Below are 22175 nucleotides of genomic sequence, written 5' to 3'. Positions count from 1 at the left end.
TATGGAAGGTGAATAAATTCTAGAAATCTGCTGTACAACATCATGCCTATAGTTAATAATACTGTACTGTACAGTCAAACACTTGTTAAAAGGGTAAATCTCATGTTAAATATTCTTTCTACAAGAAAGAAAGAAAGAAAGAAAGAAAGAAAGAAAGAAAGAAAGAAAGAAAGAAAAGGGAAGAAAGGGGAAAGAAAGAAAGAAAGAAAGAAAGAAAGAAAGAAAGAAAGAAAGAAAGAAAGAAAAGGGAAGAAAGGGGAAAGAAAGAAAGAAAGAAAGAAAGAAAGAAAGAAAGAAAGAAAGAAAGAAAGAAAAAGAAAGTATATTGTCAAGGGATTACTCTGGGGGTAAGTAGAACAATGGGAAATTGAATAGAACAAGCACTTCAGTCATTTTGCCCAGGGGCTGAGGTAGCTCAGGGACTATGTATGCACTCCACAGTTATTCCTTGATTAAGAGCTGTTGGAGGAAGGTAGAAGGCTTCTAGACTTTCCCACATGTGAATAGAAGGGGTTTCCTGGTCAGAGGAAAACCTCAGGTAAAAAGTCATAGGTGCTGCCAGTTGGAAGCTAACTAAGCATGCATGGGTTTGGTTAAGTGCTGAGAGGATACAGGTAGGGTATTAATGGTATCTGGCTCATTTTAGTTACAACTCTTATGACTCTTGTTCCATTTTATAAAGGAGGAAACTGAGCGAGGAGGGGTGGAATCCTTGCCAAGTCCCTCAGTTTTTCTGGAGCAGAGCTGCAATTAAAAACCCAGTGACACTATGAAATAATACTTATCGTATAGGATTGTCATGAGGGTTAACTGCACATAAACGTACCTAGCAAGTAGTGAGCACACAGGAAATAACAGGCATTCCATAATTGTCATAGTCTCGTATGCCTGGAGTTTTCCAGCAAGAGACTGGACAACATAGCACATGAGGACCCAGAGTTGGGGACCTATGTCCTAATCTCAGCAATACCAGCAAATAGCAATGATCTGGTACACTGCAATAAATCTACTCTTTTTTGTGTGTGCAGTGGTAAAAACAGACTGAAAAAGTTACTGTTCTTCCTTTTAAATACAATTTTAATGATAGAAGAAAATAATAACCTTACTTAAAAATCTCAAAAATAATGAAAAATTAAGTGACACAAATTCTTTTGTGTGACTATTAACATTTTTGTACCCTCCCTTTTATTTCTCTTTCACACACACACACACACACACCTATTTTTACCTGGTTGTTATCATAGTTTATGTATATTTCTGTATACAATATTTTAATACAAGTTAGAATAATGTAAGAAAGCAATGCTCTCCATATACCATTTCCAATTGAACGTGTTACCAAATTTTTAAAACTTTTTGTCTGACTGATAAAAAGTGTACTTCAGTGTAATTTCTCTTACTAGTAAGATTGAATATCTTTGCATATGTTTAAGACTCATCATTCTTTTCTTTCTTTAATGATAATGCATTTTCCATTGAGGTAGGCAGAGTTCTAGGATGAGAATTCAGCTCACCTGACAACTCGATTTGAACCTTGTGAAGCCTTGAGCAGAGAACCCAGCTTTATCGGAAGAGACTTCTGATCTCTACAACTATGAGAGAATAAATGATGTCTCATGCCACTAAGTTTGTGTTCATTTATCACACAGCAGTAGAAAAGTAGTGTATCCAGGCTTCTCCATAACTTCCCTATTTATTTTTAATATCATTGCAGAAGATGCCATCAGTGGCACCCGACATAACTATTTTCTTACAGTCGAACGTTTAGTTTGCCTTAATTTTTTGCTATTGTAAGTACTGCGGCGACAAACAGGTTCATGCACATAGCTTTACCCATTTTTTATCATTTGATGTTTATTTTATCTTTTATATCAAACAGATAATATATTACCGGTGTCAAAATTCAAATGTATAAAATGATAAAAACAATGAAGAATTTTCTTCTCACTTCCATGCCTTGGCTATACATTTTTCTAGGCCCCAAACAATCTAAGTATTCAATTATTTTGACTCCTTCTAGAGGTATAGCATACCTCTAGCATATGATATGGTATGATAGCATACCACATCCACTGCTTTGTACCTTGCTTTTTCACTAAGCAATATATTTTGAAGATTCGTCTATATCAGCACCTAAAAGTCTCTGTAGCCAAATAGCATTGTATTTGTGTAAATGTACCGTAATTGACTTAACATTTTTGTTATTTAACCATAATGTTATTTACCCATAAATATGCAATAATTTATTCTGTTGTATAAATGTACCATAATTTATTGATTGAAGAACACCTATGGGTTTTTTTTGGAATTTTGTCCCTGGTCATCATGAAAGATAATATGGAATAAATAACCATTAGGACAACCAGAAAAGCTAGCTAAATGTTAAAAAAAAAAAAAAAAAAAAATGTCTACCTGAAGATAGTAGAGGGTTAAAAAGAGAGTCAGGAATTACTTGGTTAGGAACTGAGGGGAATGGAAATCCAGGACTGTGAGTGAGCCCAGCCTCTGAGGGTGCTTTATACCTGAATGACAAAAATGCTGAGGACTTCATGACAACCTCATGGGACGAGAAGGAGTTATGGACACTCCAAGGTGACCTCTCAACTTTGGGCTGAGACTGCAAAGGGATGAACCTGAGGAATGAATGAACCCCAAGTGACAAGCCCTCATGGGGACTGATCACATCTTCCTAATTCTGAAATTGGATTGAGATGATTCAAGATTGCTAATAGCTCTTGGTGGAAGCAAAGGTAAATCTTCTCTGTTGGAATAGAACCGCAGATGGCTTCCCATTATTTTTAGAAACAGTTTTACAAATAGAAAGTCCCAGCCACCCAAACCAACCAAGAAAGCCAAAGAAAAATTAACAGAAACAATAGGAAATAAACACAGATCCAGAGGGGTCCCAGAAATTCAGAGACTAACTTGAAAATCAACATTGTTACCATGCCCAAGGCAATAAAGAGAAAAAATTTTCAGTGGAGTATTGGAAAAAACATAGTTTTCAATCGTTTGCTCTTATAAATACGGCGACAGTGAATATACTTGTGCAAGTATATTTGTAGAGGAATATGTAGATGTGGTATTTCTGTGTCAAAAATACTTGGCAGTTGTAATTTTGATAGCTACTGATGAATTGTCCTCCCTAGAGGTGCCACCAGTTTACATTCCCGCCATCAGTGTAGGAAAGTGGCTGTTCCCACATTCTTCACAACCCATGTAGTAACACATTTTTAATGTATTTCCTAATATGATGAGTGGGAACGGTATCTCACTGTAATTTGTATTTGTATTTATTGTCTTAAAAGTTTGAACAGAATTACATATGTTGAAGGGCTATTATTTTTTCTTGAAATATCCCTTTAATTTTTCTATTGGATTGTTGATCTTTTTCTTAATGTTTATGGGAGTTTGTTTGTTTTTTTTACTATATATTAGGGAAGTGGGTCCTCATTTCCTAAGATATAAATTGCAAATATTTTCTCACTTTGCCCTTGAGAATTCTGATTTTGGCTACTGTGGGCTTTGCTATGCCAAAATTTTTCATTGTCAATTTTTCACATTTTTTTTTTTGTTTCATTACATCTGGTGTGGGTTTTTTTGTTTTTTTTTGTTTGTTTGTTTGTTTGTTGTTTTTTTGGTCATATTTAGGAAGACCTTTTCCACTTAGAGACTATTTATCAAAAATCACTACAATGTTTTCTTGTACTCTTAAATTTCATTTTTAAATTATACTGTTGATCCAACTAGTCTTTTCTTTCACACAGCCATCTGGTTATTCTGTACCATTTGTTGAATAATCTTTCTATTCCTTACTGATTTGAAGCCACTTTTATCTTATACTTAATCCCTGTGTACATCTGGGACCATTTATTTGAGTTGTTTTCTGTTTCCCGGGTGTGTCTATTCATGTAGCTATGATCTATGATCTATGATCTTTCCAAATCATTTTGCTTTATACAGTATTTTAATATTAAGGGTTGTCCCTTCTCAATATTCTTCCTTTTTAGAATTTACTTGGATGTTATTATTTATTCATTCGTATTGGCTTTGAAATCAGCTCTTTGTTTCTCAAATAAGTCTGTTGGTATATTCAGTAAAATGACACTACACATATAGATTGATTTAGAAAGAATTGACATAGGTTTTCTCCATCCAGGATCATGGCATGCCTTGTCATTTGAACACGTTTTCTCTTTGTCTCTCAGAAGAATGTTACTGTTTTCTTTATCTAGATCTTAAACACTAATGGTAAGTTTGTTTTTGTCATTCCATTGTGGATGGAGTCTTTTTTCTTTATACCCACAAACTAGTGTTGATTCCAACTGAAGGGCTACTAATTTATAGATTTGAAATGTGCACCCTGTTTTCTTGGCAAATTTGTTTGTTCTTTGTAATAAAAAAATTACCGGGGCACCTGGGTGGCTCAGTCTGTTGAGTGTTCAACTGTTGATTTCAGCTCAAGTCATCCCAGGGTCATGGGACTGAGCCCCATGTTTGGCTCTGGGCTGAGCATGGAGTCTACTTAAGATTCTCTCTCTCTCTCTCTCTCTCTCTCTCTCTCTCTCTCTCTCTCTCTCCCTCTGCCCCTCTCCTCTGTTCATGCTCTTGTGCTCTCTAAAATAAATATATTTTTTTAATTATCCCAAAAAAACCTACAAAAAATGAAAAAAACTTTTTCAGTTTCTCTTTGGTTTTTCAAATATACAATAAAATAATAAATACAACATTTTTAATTTTTACACCTTTAATTTTTCTTTTGCTTAATTATATTGGATTATACTTACAGAATTAAAGTTAAATAGCTGTGCTGATCATTATTTATCCTGAATAATGACAAAAACGGAGCTGCTGGTTCAAGTGAAATACATCTTTTATTATTTTGGTTTTAATTTACCTTAATTTTATTACTAGCAAGTTCTAACATTTTCTTTTCATTTAATTTTTTCTGTTGGACCTCCTGTATTGGGCTTGAGTTGATCACATTGCTTAGTTCATGGAACTTTGTCATCTATGGGCCATGTGGGCTCCCTCTTATTTTAAACTTATTTGTTCCCAGTTATCACTATTGTTATTCCATATTCCTAACCCCTTCCCATGATAGGTTGCCATCATCATGTATTTAAAGTGGGTTGCTTTGTTTTTTATTGTGTATGTTATTGAAAAAGATCATTTGTTTCATGTACATATATGATTCATTTACATAAGTGATTTTGTATCATGTGTCTCAATAAGTACTGTTGCTGTGTGAACATCTGATTTGTAGCTTGTACTGCAATACGAAATTTCCTGGGGTCTGTGTATCATATTTTACCTATTCATGCTCCAACAGATGGATGTTCAGATTGCCTCTGACTCGCTGCTAAATTCTCTTCGTTTCTCCTTTGTTATGGAAGAACTTCTTTGGGGTATTCATTCAGGATATTGGGTTATATGCCTATAAAGCCATTAATGCCATTTGGGTCTTTAGAGTGGCAGCACCAGCCTGTCCTCCTATAAACAGGGCCTGAGAGCTCTTTTACCCCTCGTCCACTCCCTACCAACACCCATGCGAAAGGTTTTCTATATGCTTATCCCTTGTGTGTTCATTTCTCCTGTGTAATGATTGTTCATATGTTTTTGTAAGTATTCATTTTTAATGTATCTCACATATTCTTTGTAAAAAAGCTATACCAATTTCACCTTATTGCTAGGGAAGTTTCTTGATATTTATGTTTGAAAGATTTGTTGTTTTTTTAAAATTTTTTTAACGTGTATTTATTTTTGAGAGGGAGAGACAGTGCAAGCTGGAGAAGGGCAGAGAGAGAGGGAGACACAGAATCTGAAGCAGCCTCCAGGCTCTAAGCCGTCAGCACAGAGCCCGATGCGGGACTCAAACTCACAAATGGTGAGATCGTCAGCTGAGCTGAAGTCGGCCACTTAACTGACTGAGCCACCCAGGCACCCCTATGTTTGAAAGATTTGTGATGTTCCTTCAAGCCTTATAATTTTGTGATTTAAAAGGCATTTAAAAATTATTTCTATCAGGAGTTTCTACTTTTTGTAAGAGGGGTTTAATTTTCCCACAAGCTGCTTGTCTAAATATAACAGAGAAGTAGCTGAGAATTCTAAAAAAAAAAAAATACTAGAACAGGGATGAGGAGGGGCCAGGAAGTCACTGGAGGCACAGCAATCATTTTAGAAATATATTTACTCACTCATTTAACAAACAATTACTAAACTTATTATGAGCTGGGCACTGTAATAAATGTTGATGATACAGAGATGAGTAAGACAGTCACCTCCCTTAAAAAACACATGTCCAGTGGAGGAGAGAGCTGTGTAAAAACAGATTAATTGCAAGAATTACTACAGAAACATTAGCAAAGCCCTAGGGACACAGGTTTCTTCCATTATGTGACTCAGGTTTTCCAGTATTAAATTAATGTGTTTATTATATTGATGACACATTTTCAGAGTCATATTAGGGGAGAGAAAATAAAAGAAATAGAGATGAATCCATTGATTGTTGTATTTAGTCAACAAATATTTACTGAATGACTCGTTTTGTCATTGGGCCGTGTATCAGGGATATAGAAGTAAGCAAATGTTAAATGATAACAAAAAATTATTGTCTGATTTTAAAGTTCTCAGGAGCTTTGTGCACTATGATTCATATAGCACGTTGAGCCAGAATATTTAACATATTACTTAGTCATCTATGTTGAATGTCAGAGATCATAATACACGTGTGTACGTGGGAGTAAGCACTTCAGTTTTGTTGGTTGTAGGTACGTAATGCTACGTCCATCTTGTTTTACTAAGAATAAACAAAGGTGCATTAAAAGGAAGAAATGTTTCCATAAGGCAGGCGATTCTGCTTGCACGGATAGTGACCTGGCCTCTTCAGGACGTCCCCAGGCAGAGATGTAATGCATGAAGTCAGTCCTCTTCAGGAATTTTCCACCACTACCCCAGGCAGAGGGATGCCTTCTATGTAAGGAAGCTGGGTGCGTGCAAGTTCAATGGTATGTGACGGCAGAGGTTGGTTGTGAAAAGTTCGTGAAGAATTCTAAAAGCTACAGGTGATATAAATTTTAAAACTAGATATAGTCATTTTATTTCTAAGGCAATAGTGGGGTTCTTTGAAGCCCGGAGAGTCTAGAGAAGAACAATTTTCAACTATTCTTTTTTTTTTTTTTTTAATTTTTTTTCAACGTTTATTTATTTTTTGGGGGGACAGAGAGAGACAGAGCATGAACGGGGGAGGGGCAGAGAGAGAGGGAGACACAGAACCGGAAACAGGCTCCAGGCTCTCAGCCATCAGCCCAGAGTCCGACGCGGGGCTCGAACTCACGGACCGCGAGATCGTGACCTGGCTGAAGTCGGAAGCTTAACCGACTGCGCCACCCAGGCGCCCCAACTATTCTTTCTTTAAATCCCCTTGAGGAAATATATCAGACCCTGAGGTAGCCTCCCATCATCGTTCCCTGACTATGGAATAGCCCAAGGTTTAGATGTGACTGACTCCATCCCCAGATTAACTGTGATAATCCCATCCTCCTTTCCATGTTGATTGGTTCATTGGCAGCCAGAGAGGCCTTGGTGGAGGAGGAGAATCGAGCTAGACTTTGAAGACAGAGTAGCATTTTGATAAGTGGACAGCAAATTACAAACAAAAGTGAAGAAACAGGAATATGCAGTTTGCTTAGGGATGGTGAGTAAACCTTTTTTAACTAGAGCAAAATGTTATACTGTCTTTATCTCTCAGAGCTGCCCAGGTGATTAAACTCAATTCTTGCATTCAGTAAACAATTATTGAATGGTACATAGGGTAGTACTAAGTAATAGACAGGCTTCAAAGGAAGTTGCCTCGAGGTTGAGAAACCCCACAATAAGGTAAACCCATTGGTTTTAGAACTAAAAAGGCCTAAGACATCATGTAACACAATCCATTCATTTTCAAGTACAGACTGAGGCCCAGATAGCTTAAGTGAATGGAAGCAACAAAGTACACAGGGAAAAGAACAAGTTGTCAGAGTCATTTAAACTCTTTTACTTTAATTTCCATCACCAGACAAGTGGCAGTAATAGCACAAGAAGCTGTCCTCGCTATCCAGGGAAACAACATAAGCAAAGCGTCAGAGGCAAAATAGATACTAAGTAAATATTCTCTTTCATTTTCTTTCTTCCCTTTATTGATAGCAACACAGAAACCCTATAGCAGAGTTAGGAATAACTCTGCTTGACTCCCAGGACACCTCCCTCCTGCACAGGACAACAGTCCATTATTAGAAATCCCATGGGAAGGAACAACAGAGGCCTCCGACTTTCTCCAAAGAGGAGGAGCTATCTTCAAAAACTCTTATCTAGTTGTCTTATGTACCAAGCTCATTCTCTTCTCCAGACCTGTGAACACCTTGATTCTGAATCCTCACTTCTGTGGGAATGCTTTTCTTCCTCCTTTCCATCAATCCAAATCCTCTCATTCATTCATTTATTCATTCAGACATTCAGTTTTCATGGAATCAGGGAGTCATTAGACCTCTACTGAGCACTTATTTTGTGGCAGGCACTGGGATAGGAGCTGAGGTAACAGCCCCAGAGAGAAGAGCCTGCCTTCAAGGAGTCTAGCTGGGGCACAGTCTACTTCAAGCACAGATATGCTCATTCTAGGGAAGTTAAGGGATGATGTTATAGAAGTATGGGCATGATATCTTGAGAACATTGGACAGGGAAAACTAGGTGTGCCTGAAAGGTCTCTGCCATTATTCTACTGCAATTACATATCCATCATTTTCTTGTCTGCCTCCAATTACACATAAAGATGGCCACACACAATTGAGCCCATAGGTACATATACTGCTCAGTACATATCAGTGTAGTGATATCAGGATGTGAATAGGTATAAGGTGTGTATCTAGCCAGGAAGGACCAAGGCAATCCAATCAAGGGACCTCAGGTTTATCTAGAAAAGCAAGGAGTAATGCTCAGGGGTAGAGGATGGATAATTCCGTCATTAACAAACTTTAGTAAGGGCCTACTGCAGTGTTTCTAAATCTTGGTGGCACATAGAATTATCGGGGGGTGGGGGGGGCATTTGAAAAATACAGATACCTGAACCATATCCTAGACTTGTGGAAGCAGGATCTTTTGGGATGAAGCACAAGCATATGGGTGTGACATGTGGTTGATTCTGATGATTAATTAGCAGGGGTTGGGAAGCACTGGTCTATCTGGTGCCAGACATTTGCAGAACACTGAGAATGCACAGGCAGTCCTATTCATGCCTTAGAAGACAAGTCTCTGTCCTAGAAAAACTAAGTCAGGTGGGAGAGACAGGCAAGCAAAGGTACACAATCAAGCAGATAAGCTCTTCGATAGAGACAGGTACGAAGTGATGTTGGAACTGAGATGAGAAGGACCAGTATGCTTCTGGGAAGTGGGGGAAGCTCAGTAATGTTGCATTTGAGATGAGATACAAAGGATGTGCAGGAGTCTCCCAAATAAGAAGGTGTGGGAGGCTATCCCAGGCCTAGGACTGAGCTTCTAGTTCCCACTGGGCTTAGCCACCAGTCAGATGATGTGGAGGGACATCTGAGGGAGAAGGATCAGAGCGCATACATCCTGGGACTGGGCTCTTAGGTGTGTCTGAGGTGAAGATGGTGATGTGATGGATTGCATTAATGATTTATAGCTGTTTCATATACCATTTTTATTTCTTTCAATCAGACCTTCATACCTAGGAAACAGTCATAAACAGAACTTGCAGTGGGAATACTCAAGAAGGGCAACAATTCCCTCAAATTTGAAAACAAAAGCTTTTCGTGTTAAATCTAAAAAATTCAATGATGAGATCATAAAAAAGGGGGAAGGGCAGAAAGGGGTGGGTCATTCTGCAAGGGCAAGGCATGGACATAGGAGCAAGGTTTTCACCTTCTAAGAATTTCAAGTTCAGTGTGGCTGGGGCAAAGCACGGGGGGAAGGCTGTGGCCGTGGATAAGGTGGGGGAGGAAGGTGTGCTTTGAGCTCTTGAAGGCTTCTGATGCTCTGCTGTAGGGTAGACTTCACCCAGTTCGCACTGGGGAATCCTGGTTATTTTATGAAGGATGGTGCTAGGGTCATTATTCCTTTTCTGAAAGGTCATTCTGAGCGTGTGTATATTTTCTTTCTCCGACAGAATTGTAAGCATGCAGTCAACAGGAATCATATCTTGACTTTTTTTTTTTTTTTTTTTTTTTTTTTTGGTATCACCAACAGTGTTTAGCAGAGCAGGGGACACATGTTGAGATGTCAGTAGTTAATGGATTCATTAATTATTTGAGCAGCACAATCCCATACGCAAGTGAATGTTGTAATATGGCTATTACAACCCATGTGGTGCTGCTCTTTAGAGATCTCAAGCAATCTGAAGCTGGGATTCTTAATTTTAACATGCACACAAATCACCTGGGGATCTTGTTAAATGTGATTCTGATTTATTATGTCTTTGGTGGGGCCTGAGATCTTGCATTTCTAACAAGCTTCCAGATGCTTCTGCTGATGACAATTTGGATTTCTATATTTTGAGTGGTAGGGATCTTGAGATTCCACTGCCTTATTTGGAAAAGTTCCAGTAGTGGGGTCATCTGTGAACTGTGGAACATTCTACAGGGATTGTGGAAGTGAAGAGGCTTCCCCTTGAGAGGCTAAGACTCCAGACAGCTCCCTTGGGCCTGGTTCTGAAGGCAACCACATGTCTCTAAGGCCCCTGGGGTAGACATTGATATTGTTTGTCTTTAAAGAAGCATCTGGACGGGGCGCCTGGGTGGCTCAGTCGGGTGAGCATCTGACTTGGGCTCAGGTCATGACCTCACAGCTCATGGGTTCGAGCCCCGTGTCGGGCTCTGTGCTGACAGCTCAGAGCCTGGAGCCTGCTTCTGCTTCTGTGTCTCCCTCTCTCTCTGCCCCTAACCCACTCACATTCTGTCTCTGTCTCTCTCAAAAATAAACAGTAAAAAAAAAATTTTTTTTAAATAAAATAAAGAAGCATCTGGTGCTGCTGCTAGTTTCTTCCTTGCCCTGCGAGTATTGAGTTCCAAAGAAAATCCATTAGTAACAGTGGAGTTGATAATAAAACAGCACATTAAGTCAGAGGACTCTAAAAACAGCATGCTGTCAGCGTGTAATTTGTTTAGGCCCAAGTAGAATGGAGCGTTTTCTCAGGAATTTTCAAGTTTGAAATTGGATTATGGGCCACTTTGTAACTTCTTGATGTTTTCCTCTGTGAAAATGGTCTCATGGCCATACAATGGCAAGCTGGAAGTCCCTCAGGGCTCACCAGCTAGTAGGCATGAAGACAGCCACATTGGTTAGGCTAAAGTCTGGCAGCTTGGTGCCACTCATTACCGTGACCAGGGGCTTAGTTTTCATTCTGAGATTTCCTGACCTTTTTTCTGGCTGTCAAAGAAGCACCAGGCCACATCTGCCTCTGTCCCCAGTGTTAATGCATGTTATTGCCTGTACTGGCATCTTTCAGCCTTGGACCCATGATGGCTGCTTCATCTCAGACAGCTCCCCATGACACTACCAGTCTCCTTCATATCCATCCACTCCATGCACGGGTATGGCCATTGCTCACTTGGGCCATAGCTGGGAGGTAGTCTAGGGTAGCAGCAAATGGAATTATCTCTGGACAGAATGCCTCATATCAGCTGTGGGACTTGGGCATGTTCTCTAACCGCTCTACACCTTAGATTTCTTACCTGTAAAATGAGGTTAACTGGAGTTCTATAATCTCAAGATTGTTGAGAAAATAAGGTCATCCACTTAAGCTCCTAACTCTATTCCTGGCACATAGAAAATGCTCAGTGAACAGTATTATTCTCACAGAATAATGGTTCTGGCCTGGGCAAGCTTCAGGCTTCAGCACAGCTGAGACCAGTTAGTTAACAAGTTTTCATGACATGGTTGATGGCTCTGGGATAAGAGAAAGGGGGAAATGCAACTGCTATTTGATATGGAGATGCTCAGGTATGATAGACCCAAGTGCTTTCTCCTGGGGTCCCTCTCAGGGGCTTCCTGGCATGCCTTCAGGGCTGTCTTTCTATGACAAAAGATGTTTTTGCTGCAAAAGGATGTCCTTGAACTTATCTAGACTCCTTTGAGACCAGGCTCAGAGGTAAGTTTTGTCATCCCAGGCTCCATTTCATTTTCCAGCATCAACTCCTCCTTGAGGTTACTGATAGTAGAAATCTCCACTCCCTAGAAAGGGAGCCTTTATCCTACTCCAGGGTGTCACCTGGCCTTGGAACGAAGGCCAATCCTCTTTCCCCCCCCCAGTCTTGCCCCAGGGCTCACTCTCTTTCCTTCGTGCAGAGACTAGATAACTGAACTCTTGACTCAATTCATACTTAATTTCTATTCAGGCTCATGTGAGAGATAATCTCATAATAATAATAATGATAATAATAATAACAACAACAAAAACTAATTTTTCTCATGTTTTCCTTGCCCCATGGCCTCTAAAATCATCTTCCTAAAACATGCTTCTTCTTATTCCACTATCTACTTGAAGCCATTGTGCCCTCCCTGGCACTTAGGAGATGAAATTGACGTTAGCATAAGCAGCTCTTTATATGTGCTGGTCTTTTGTCCTGAGATGCTCTTTGGGCCTTTGTTTTCACCCACTCAGCCATCATGGCCGAGCTCATATCTGACTTCCTCTGGGGATAGTTCTTGGCACCTGGCTGCATCCCCAAACCCCGGACATCGGCCAGGATCCCTCCTCCAGGCCCCCTTGACGCTCTGAACCTTATTCCATCACATGGCAACACACAATAATTCTCTTCCGGTTCTGCCTCCCCTCTGTCAAAGAGATAGCCTCCAGTCACAGGAGTGACAGTGAATGAACTAATGCTTACCTCACATTTTCCGAGTTCTTTTTTGTCCACTCTGTCCTCCGATCCTTACTATAGGTCTGTGAGATAAGTAAGACGCATATGGCTGTGATCTCTGCGTTCTATATGAGAACAGGAGTTTCTGACTAGTCCGTGGTCACCTGTCAGCTATGTGAGGGCAGAGGCAAGTAAACTCAGACCGAGTTCTTAGGGCTGTAATCCCAGTGCCCCTTTTCACTACTTTTTATTGCTTCCATTTGACAGAAACGAAACCCTGGTAGGAAAAGGGTCCCAAGGGAGACAAGGCATGGGGCCAAGGAAGACCGAGGGAGACAGCGAGCTGCCGAGGCACTGGAGCTGCAGAATCACTGGGGCTCACAGGTAAGGCCGTTGGGTGCAGTGAGAACCCTGGGGTGTACTGTTGGCTGACTTTACGACTTGAGGGAACATGCTGTTTGATTAAGATGAGGTAGATAGGAATGGAGACAGAAACACCTTGAAAATGACTTTTATGCAAGACCAGACCACACTCAAAATCCGGTCTCAGGCACCACCTCGCAGAGTGCCATTCCTTTCCAGCAGCCCTCTGGATTGCTCTAAGTGACGAGGGATTAATTTTATAAAAGTCTTGAACTGCTGCTAAGAGTCCTTTTTAAACCTGAAAGCAAAACAAACAAACATGAAGTCCTACGGAGCCGAGAATAAGCTCCGAGAGGGAGTGAGAGCGTCGGAAATAGTTACTGGGATGGAGGAGGGGACCACGATGTACCTTGTTTCAAACCCCCGCCGGCACTGTCCGCTCACCCACCCGCAGGTTCCGTGGGCAGTCTGAGCTCGGCCGGGGGCACCGAGGGGTGTCGCAGGGAAGATGCCAGGATGGGAGGGCTCAGAGCTATTTCAGACTCAAGGCTGACATTCACGGAGACCTTGAGTTACGTCATGAAAACCGTCTGGACTTTAGGCCCCCTTATGCCAAATGCGGTTTCCAGAAAAAGGATCCGCCGCATATTTGGAAGCCCATCAACCAAACGAGTCGTCTCGTCACTTTCATGCATGAGATCTTTTCATTTGTGAAGAGCATATTATTTTGCTTAATTATGGGCTTTGAGGAGATGGCGTAGAGCAGCGGAAAAAGCATGAGCCGGGAGTCAGAGCGACCTGGGTCTGAATCATGGCCCTGCCGTCCACCAGCTGTGGGGCCCTGGCCTGGTGGGTCTCAGTCTCCTTGTACATGAATAGAGAATAATTTAATAAAGACCCATATCGTAGGGCAGTTGTTAGAGTTGGACTGTTAGTGCATGTCAAGAATCTTGTCCTATTCTGCTACTCAGATATTTAGTAATCAGTCACTAGTATTAATAAAGTGACTGACTTTTAACATGGTAACATTTGGTAAGTGAGATTCCATGTTCACTCCAGAAATATATATGTAGTGGTATCTTATATATAATCTTTTGCTGGCTAAATATACTGTCTATATTAAGTTTCCATTTCCCAGTGGAACTTGCTGTATCAAAACCCCTCCCCAGGCTCACCTTTCCTTAGGGAGTTTTCTTAGATGGACCCTCACCAGTGCCCTCCTGGTGCTGAATTCTTACTGTTTATTTTATAATCATCTATACCATGATTAATTATGCTTTTCTTAAGGAAGGGTGCATTCTGAAAAGAGAGAGGATTATCTCTATCATTCAGTCACTCATTGCCTAAGACTTGAGTCTTCATCGTCAGTATGGGGATAATATTTAACCCATGTGTCTTACAAAGGTTATTCTGCCCCTGAAAAAAAAATCAGGTAAGATCATAAGCGGGAAAAGATTTTCTAAATCATAACAGGTAAGTAAATTCAAGTGATGACACGATTTTTGGTATAGATCCTTTTGCAGCCAATAGGAAATGTCTTTGTGCTGTGGCCACCTGTCTGGGAGTCACCTTGAGGTTACTCAAAGCCTCTCTCCACCACCGGATGTTAGGAGATTGGGTAACTTTCTTGAGTAATTGTCTCCTCTGACTCACGTTCCTTGCGATCCCCAGAGTGACCTGTGTGCTACTCAGGATGAGCAAGGAATTTCTTCTCTGGAATTAAGGGATGGCCCCAAACTTTCAGCCTAGTCTTTTTTTAACATAACTTCTAGAACTACTTACCTGAATAGCCACAGAACAAATCTGTGCTGCTGTTGGATTCATGTTTGCTGAAATATATTTTGAGTACATACTCTGGAAGGGCATAGAATTTCCACTTCTCTAATGAGATTCTGTTCATGGATACCCATCTCTCCTTAAGACCCAGTTGGGATGGAAGAACATAGTTAACACATAGCATGAGTATGAAGAAGTCATCAAGACATACCTTTTAGGTGTACTTGACCATCTTTCTTTCCTTACTTTCTCTGTTTCTGGTCTCTCTCTCTCTCTCTCTCTCTCTCTCTCTCTCTCTCGCTCTGTGTGTGTGTGTGTGTGTGTGTGTGTGTGTGTGTGTGTGTGTGTGTCTCCGTGTGTCTCCCTCTCTCTCTCCCCTCTATTTCTCCCTTTCCCTCTTTCCCTTCCTTTTTCTCTTTTTAAATCCTTTCCCTTTCCTAGTTCCCTTTTATTACACTCTTTCCTAGTCATTCCCAGGCATAAGTCATTTCCTTTGTTACATGTACTCAGAGTACAACAGTTGTGGGCATCTAGTCCAGGTCTGAGATTCTAATCCTTTGCTCTGTATTGTAATTACCTAGAGAGCTAAAAGATACTGATGCCCGGGCTCCAGTTGAGTTAATATCTCAGGGAGGAGGGGGATCCTGGGCCTACTACTTTTAAAAAGCTTCCAAAAAGATTCTAATGTGCATTCAGCTTACACTGGTTGAAGATATTTGGAGAGCAAAGATATGACAGAACTATTCTAAAAATAAACTAAAATAAGATTTATGGCTCAAAGAACTGCAATCATGTGGTTTGGCCACACTTGCTTGTTTTCTATCCATCAAATAACAAGTATTTTTTGAGAACCACAGAAAGAGTGGCTGGTTATGCCCAGGCAAAGCTTTTAGGTGAGTTTCAAAGATAAGGCTACTAAACACTTTTATATACATTGAATTATTCAACCTTCTCAACAACTCTAGGGGGCCTTATTTTTCCTTCCAGTTTACAAGTCAAGAAGCACAGGCGCTGAGGGATTGCTTAAATAGCTCAAGGTCTGACCACTAGTTAGAAGTGGAGCCAAGAGATATGAATGCAGGCATTGTGCAGTCTTCCTTTTAATTATCACGTGATACCTCCTCTCTGCATTGACAGATAAGATGAAAACACAGACATTTACTGGAGCAGTGGTTCTCAATCTTGGCTGCAAATTAGAATGATTAAGGGAGTTTTGTGAAAATGTCCTTTGCTCAGGTCACACCTTGGACCAATTTAATCCCCCAGACTCAAGAACGGAACCCAAACATCAGTATTTTTTAAAGTGTTGCAGCTGACAAAATTGGAAACTACTGAATTAGAGGGAAGAGAGCAATATAAATGAGAGTCATCAGGATAAGCTTCATAGGTAATATTTCACCTGAACTTGGCATGAGACAGAGTAATGCCCTCCCCTGCCAAAGATGTCCATTTCCTAATCTCTGGGAATAATTTCTGTTACCTTATATGGCAAAGGGGAAGTAAGGGTGCAGAGATGTTAAGGTTGTTAACTAGCTGATGTTAAAATGGGGAGTTAGCTTGGATTATTCAGGTGGACCCAATGTAATCACATGGGCCCTTAACTGTGGAAGAAACAGGCAGAGGAGGGAGAACCAGAGAGATGGTAGCATGAGAAGGACTTGGCCCAACTCAGCTGGCTTTGAAGACGGAGAAAAGACTCAAGGAATGCAGGTGGCCTCTAGCTGGAAAAGACAAGGAAACAGGTGCTACCCCAGAGCATCCAGGATGAACACAGCCTTGCCAACACATTCAGTCTAGCCTAGTGAAACTGATTTTGGACTTCTGACCTCTAAAACTATAAGAAAATTAATTCATATTGTTTAAACCCCTGTTCATGCTAATTTGTTTCAGCGGTAATAAGAAATTAATACAGTGCCTTAAAAAGGATGGGTTTAGAGAAATGTGTGGTGAGTGTGAAAAATACCCATTTAACTGCAGATCTGACTTTCTGTGTATAAGTATCTATGTGCTGCACCCTTCACATCTCTGCCCTATGCAGTGACTCTACGATGTATCTGTAGCCTGCAGTTGAGCTCGACTTCACACTCAAGACTTTAGAATCAGCACTCCTTCCAATTACCATACTGTGTACTTTTCCTCAGGAAGTTCCACAACAACTTAGGATCCTGACGGTTTGGATCCTAAATGTCAGTGGTAATGGTGGTAGTAGAAGTGGAGAGGAGAGGATGAATCCAGGAAACCTAGAGATGAAAATCAGCCCAGGGGAAATTAGGCTACTTGAGAAGGACAAAGGAAAGACAGAGCCAAAGAAATCTACAGATTTTCAGCTGTGGCAGGCTTAAAGGGTGGTGGGCAGTATCTCTGATAGAATTGAAGGTGCTAGAAAACAGAACAAATCTGGGGACTGGGATGGTACAGGGTGATGGCATTACAATAAAGAATTTGACTGGGAAGGAGACTCTAATCTATGGACTATCCCAAGTGATGAAGAGTATCATTTTTATGTTAATGAAATGGCTCCCAGTAGGCCCCTACTTAATTGTAGCACAGGGGCTGGTCACAAGAAAGACCCACCATGTTGATTAGTGAGTTGGGACTTTGAGCTTCCTTGACATCTATGGCATGGAGGAGGGCTAGAAATTGAGCCCAATCAATCATGCTCATGGAATGAAACCCCAGTAAAAACTAGACAGTGGAGCTTCTTGGTTAGTATACACATTATTGCTGTGATGTGTGTGTGTGTGTTTGGGGAAGGGGGGGGTGATGCCTGTGATTCCCCTGGGAAAAGGCACAGAAGGTCCACGTCTAGGACCTTCCCAGATCTTAACCTCTAGGGGGATCCCTTATAAAAAGTATAATCATAAGTATAGTGCTTTCCTGAGTTCTGAGAGTCATTCTAGCAAATCGTTGAATCTGGGGGCATGGGGCACCCCTTTCTTTTGTAGCCAGTCTGTCTGAAGTTTCTGTGGCCTGAAGATCCCTGAGACTTGCGGCTGGTGGCTAACCTCTGAAATGGAGGTAATCTGGTGGAGGACTTTGCCCTCAACCTGCGAGGTCTGTGCTGCCTCCGGCTAGTTAGTGTCAGAATTGAATTCCTCCTCACCTTCTTGGGAGATACTACATGACATAAATATCCGTGGGCAAAACTCAGAAGTATGTGAAACTAGTTTCCCCCTCAACACTAAGGCCAAAAGAAAATGCAGAGAACATTAAATACAACATTAAAATACTCACATCGTACTTCTTAATTGTCCATTCTGACTTCCCCAATGTCCTTGAGCCAGTGTGATGGAATGAGATATCAGGGTGTCTTAAAGACAAAATGCAGTGCAAATGGAGTTTCTGTTACTCACTTGCTGTGAAATGGTGGGCATGTAACTTATTCTCTTTGGGCCATAGCCCTTTATCTTTAAAATGGGAATATTAAGCCCTAATTTGGAAAACTGTTAAGAGAATGAACATAAAACGGTAAGATCTTGGCACATGAGAGATGTTCAGTGATTGTTATTTTCAGCTGTCCTTTAAGATTATTTCCAATTGGAATGGTTCTTTCTGAGCGAGATTTCCTTCTATCCAGTTTATCAAAAGGAAGTCAAAGTGATTGATGTGGCTTCACTGAACACTCAGCGAACTATCGGACTTTGGGGGGATATGCTGACTCAACCTCTCAAATGTCAGTGGCTATTAGAGAGTTTTGTCTTTAAGAGGGTCTTACTGTAATTGAAAAATTCACCATCTCTGCTACGCGTCGGAAGGGAGAAAGAACATCCCTACAGCGCCTGTATCTGCGGTCTCTGCGATGCTTGCAACGGCCTGGTGCCACATTTGTCCAAACTCATCCCGGCTGCAGGTGCGCTGTGTGGATGCTCTGAACAGCACCATTGCCATCGGCACACCATAAGTTTCGGTGACTTGCCCAGGGAGAACCAGCATGTCTGGGGCCCAGAATGAAAGCCAGGCCTGTGGATGCCTCCATGTCCCTTCAGCTGCCTCCTCCGATCTCGCCTCTCTTCCATTTTGTGGTAAAGTGGTTTCAGCTCTGAACCAAATAACCAGCATCGTTTCCTGGAGGAACGCCCGTGTTTCATTTCCCTCAAATGATCACACAAAATGGTTGGGTGCCATCCCTCATGTGAATTTCTCTCTTGTGAAGGAATAGGTTTTAAAAAACACTTGCCTACTATGCCAAGTGCTGTGATAGTAACTTCCGTGGGGTGACCGGATAAGCTTCTGTGGTTTTATTCTATCAGTTGTGCAGACAGGGAGGCTGAGGCCCAAAGCAATTACACTATTTAGGAGAAGAGACAGGATTTAAAATTAGGTGCGTCTCACTTCCAAACCCTTTTTCCTTTACTGAAGGTTCATTAACCCACGTGGGCCTGCTTCTGAGAAAGACAACTACTCATCTGGAGGTAGAATTTGCTCTTATTTTTCTTTTATTCCAAGACCTGATCAGATTTTATTTTTTCTAGAACCTTTATGATGACATTCCCTATTCTTTAAGTGTGGCTTAGTCAACAGAGCATATTTTCAAATAATTAGGAGAACATACAGTGCCAGCTACACCCAAGTGCCTGTCTGTTGGCTTTAAGTTTTTTTATACCCAGTCTCAAATCCATGGCTTGGATTTAAACAGAAATTTATTCTGGAGGCTTTAGCACAGCTTACTTCTTTTGCCATCGCCTCTTAGTAAGCAAATCCTGGATGCTTTCCTTGCCACGAGTGCTTAATGGCAGAGTACATCTTGTCACCATCCAAGGCAGATCCTTTTGAGTGGCATATTCCCGTGGCTGGAGGGAAAAATATGATCCAGATCCCACAAAAAACAGATGGGAGTTTTCCATGCAAAACCATTACTCCTGGATTCCTGGCTAGTGGATTTCTGTTTTTCAAAATTGTGGGTTTTTTTTTTTTTTTTTTCCTTCTTGACTCTTGCTGTCCCTCTGTCTCAGGAGTAATGTTTGGTATCTCAAGCTTAAATCCAAAGATGTAATCGAGATAGACCATTGGAAGGATGTATAAGACTTGAGATAGCTATGACTAGGTCAGGCCAATATTACATCCAGCCCAAGAAGTAGACAATAATAGAGGTCCCAGTAAAAGAATGGTGGATGTCAGGGGAATTCAGCTGAAGTAGGCTTTTAGGAAAATGATGATGATATGATAACTGGGTTATTGGGATTTAATGAGATGATGTCTGTAATGGTCTTAAGTGTAGGGCTCTGTTCCTCACAAGTTCTCAATAAAGGGCCCTTCCTGTGAGTACCAGAGTCAATGTAGAAACAAGGGCAAATCAGATGAATCAGTGACTTCTTAGCTTTTGCCTTTATAGAACATTGTTTCTCAGAACCTAAATGGATTCAGATCTAACAGGAAAGTATTTCGTAAATTGTAGAGAGTATTATTATTGCTGTTGATATTATTGCCATGACATCAGCATCAAGGGAGACAGTTAAACTGTCAGGTGTGAAGTGCAATGATAGTTACATGCACAGTGGGATTAAACCCACTCCAAGAGAGAAAACTGGTGGTTCCCCATTTTCGTTATGAGAAGCACAAAGTTAAACAAGAATCTTGATAGGACTGAGGAGCTCTGAGTTCTGACAGCAGCTGTGCAATTTAATTTCTTGCAGCCTCATTTGGATCCTCAAGGATTAGATACAGTATTCCCCAAAATTTCCCAATGAGAGCTCTAGCACTCCAGTCCTGACCCGTGACTCAAAATTCATCCTGGGTGGATGCTAGGGAATGTACATTTTGAACAAACATCCCAAGTGATGCCTTTGATTAGGTCAGGTTGGTAAACACTAGGATGGAACAATCTATAAAGGCCACTCACTCTAAAATCCTAAGAAAGCAGGAGTTTCTATTAAAGACACCATTTTTTACCCAATCTCAACATCAGAATGAGAGCTGTTAAGTCCTGAAATTAGGTTCCATTGGCTGTGTGTGTGTGTGTGTGTGTGTGTGTGTGTGTGTGTGTGTGCGCACGCACTTGTGTACGTGTGTGGACATGTGTGTATGTGTGTGTGTGTGCACATGCATGTGTGGTGTGCATGTGTGTACATGTGTGCATGTGTGTTGGGGGGAATCACTATAGCAATAAGATGCTTTAAAAATGCTTAAATCAGAGGTCATCACTCTCCAGGAGGGTTTAGGAATGGCTGGACAAGGCAGGAGGGATAAACAGATGACCTCGTGTTGTCTTTCAGAAACCTGTGATTCCATGAGAACGACACAGGTTTTATGCATGATCTGTCCTGTTTACCTCCTCTTGTCTGAAGTCAGTGAGTCATGAAAAACCAAAATTGCTATTGAAATGTCAATTTGGAAGAACGTCTTTGTTTTACTTAGAAGGATTTTTGTGGAAATATGACTTAAGCTTTTGTGTCTCAGAAGATGAGGTGGATTTCCCTGGGAAAAGACTCAAGAAAACCCAAGGAAATGGGAGACTTATTTTGTATTAAATATTTGGAAAAAGACAGGAATCTCAATCCATTAGTCATAACCAAATGCCCAGTGATGGTGCTTCACCTCTGATGACTATCCTGGAAAGATTAATGATTCTTTACTGTGACCTTTCCTTTCCACTCTGGGCTCCCACCTGCAGTCTGAGTTGCCTATTTACCTCGTGGCTGAACTGTTCGAATGGTCAGCTCTTCTGGTTTAATAGTCTCTAGCCTATCCCCACTCCAATCCATTCTATACACTCCTGCCACAATAATCTTGAAATTCTGCTTTGCAGACATCAATACCTTTCTTAAAACTTCAATGGTTCCTACTGTGTTTATAAGTAAATATTATGAAATTGAAGATTATCAGAAGGATAGAACTTCGCAGTCATTGCAGTTAGCTCCCCAAATCCAAATACCTTTGTCTGGCAATCAAGGACAGCTTATTTACTCTATATATTAATCAGGACTCTTGTTTATGAATTACAGAATCTGGCTTGGGTGAGAAGGGAAGGTCAATGGTTCATGAAACTAACAGGAAGAAAAGATGTGGCTGGAACCAGGAGCTTGAACATCATCAGGCTTCTTTGCTTGTCTCTTTTTCCTAGTTCTCTCTGATAGCTCCCTTTCTCTGTGGCCTCTGGCAACTTTAGGCTCACACTTTTATAGATTTTCATTGTACAGAAAAAAAAATTGCCTTTAATTCCAAATGCAGACATCCTAAGGAAGG

At 40.9% G+C, this 22175-nt stretch overlaps 1 long non-coding RNA gene across 6 annotated transcripts in view; it reads left to right on the top strand.

Annotated features, from left to right (window-relative positions):
• LOC147571878 (uncharacterized) overlaps positions 1-22175 on the top strand; it is a 256853-nt gene that overhangs the window by 225616 nt on the left and 9062 nt on the right. For all 6 annotated transcript variants that reach the window (XR_015247017.1, XR_015247021.1, XR_015247020.1 and 3 more), the window contains one exon: positions 13122-13238. This is a non-coding gene — a long non-coding RNA (uncharacterized LOC147571878). The remainder of the gene's footprint in view (positions 1-13121; positions 13239-22175) is intronic.

This window comes from Puma concolor, chromosome F2 (genome assembly GCF_028749965.1).
Source record: "Puma concolor isolate L17-30 chromosome F2, mPumCon1.1.hap2, whole genome shotgun sequence".
Lineage (NCBI taxonomy): Eukaryota > Metazoa > Chordata > Mammalia > Carnivora > Felidae > Puma > Puma concolor.
The sequence above is the reverse complement of the archived record's forward strand: the minus strand, read 5'-3'. Positions and strand labels throughout refer to the sequence as shown.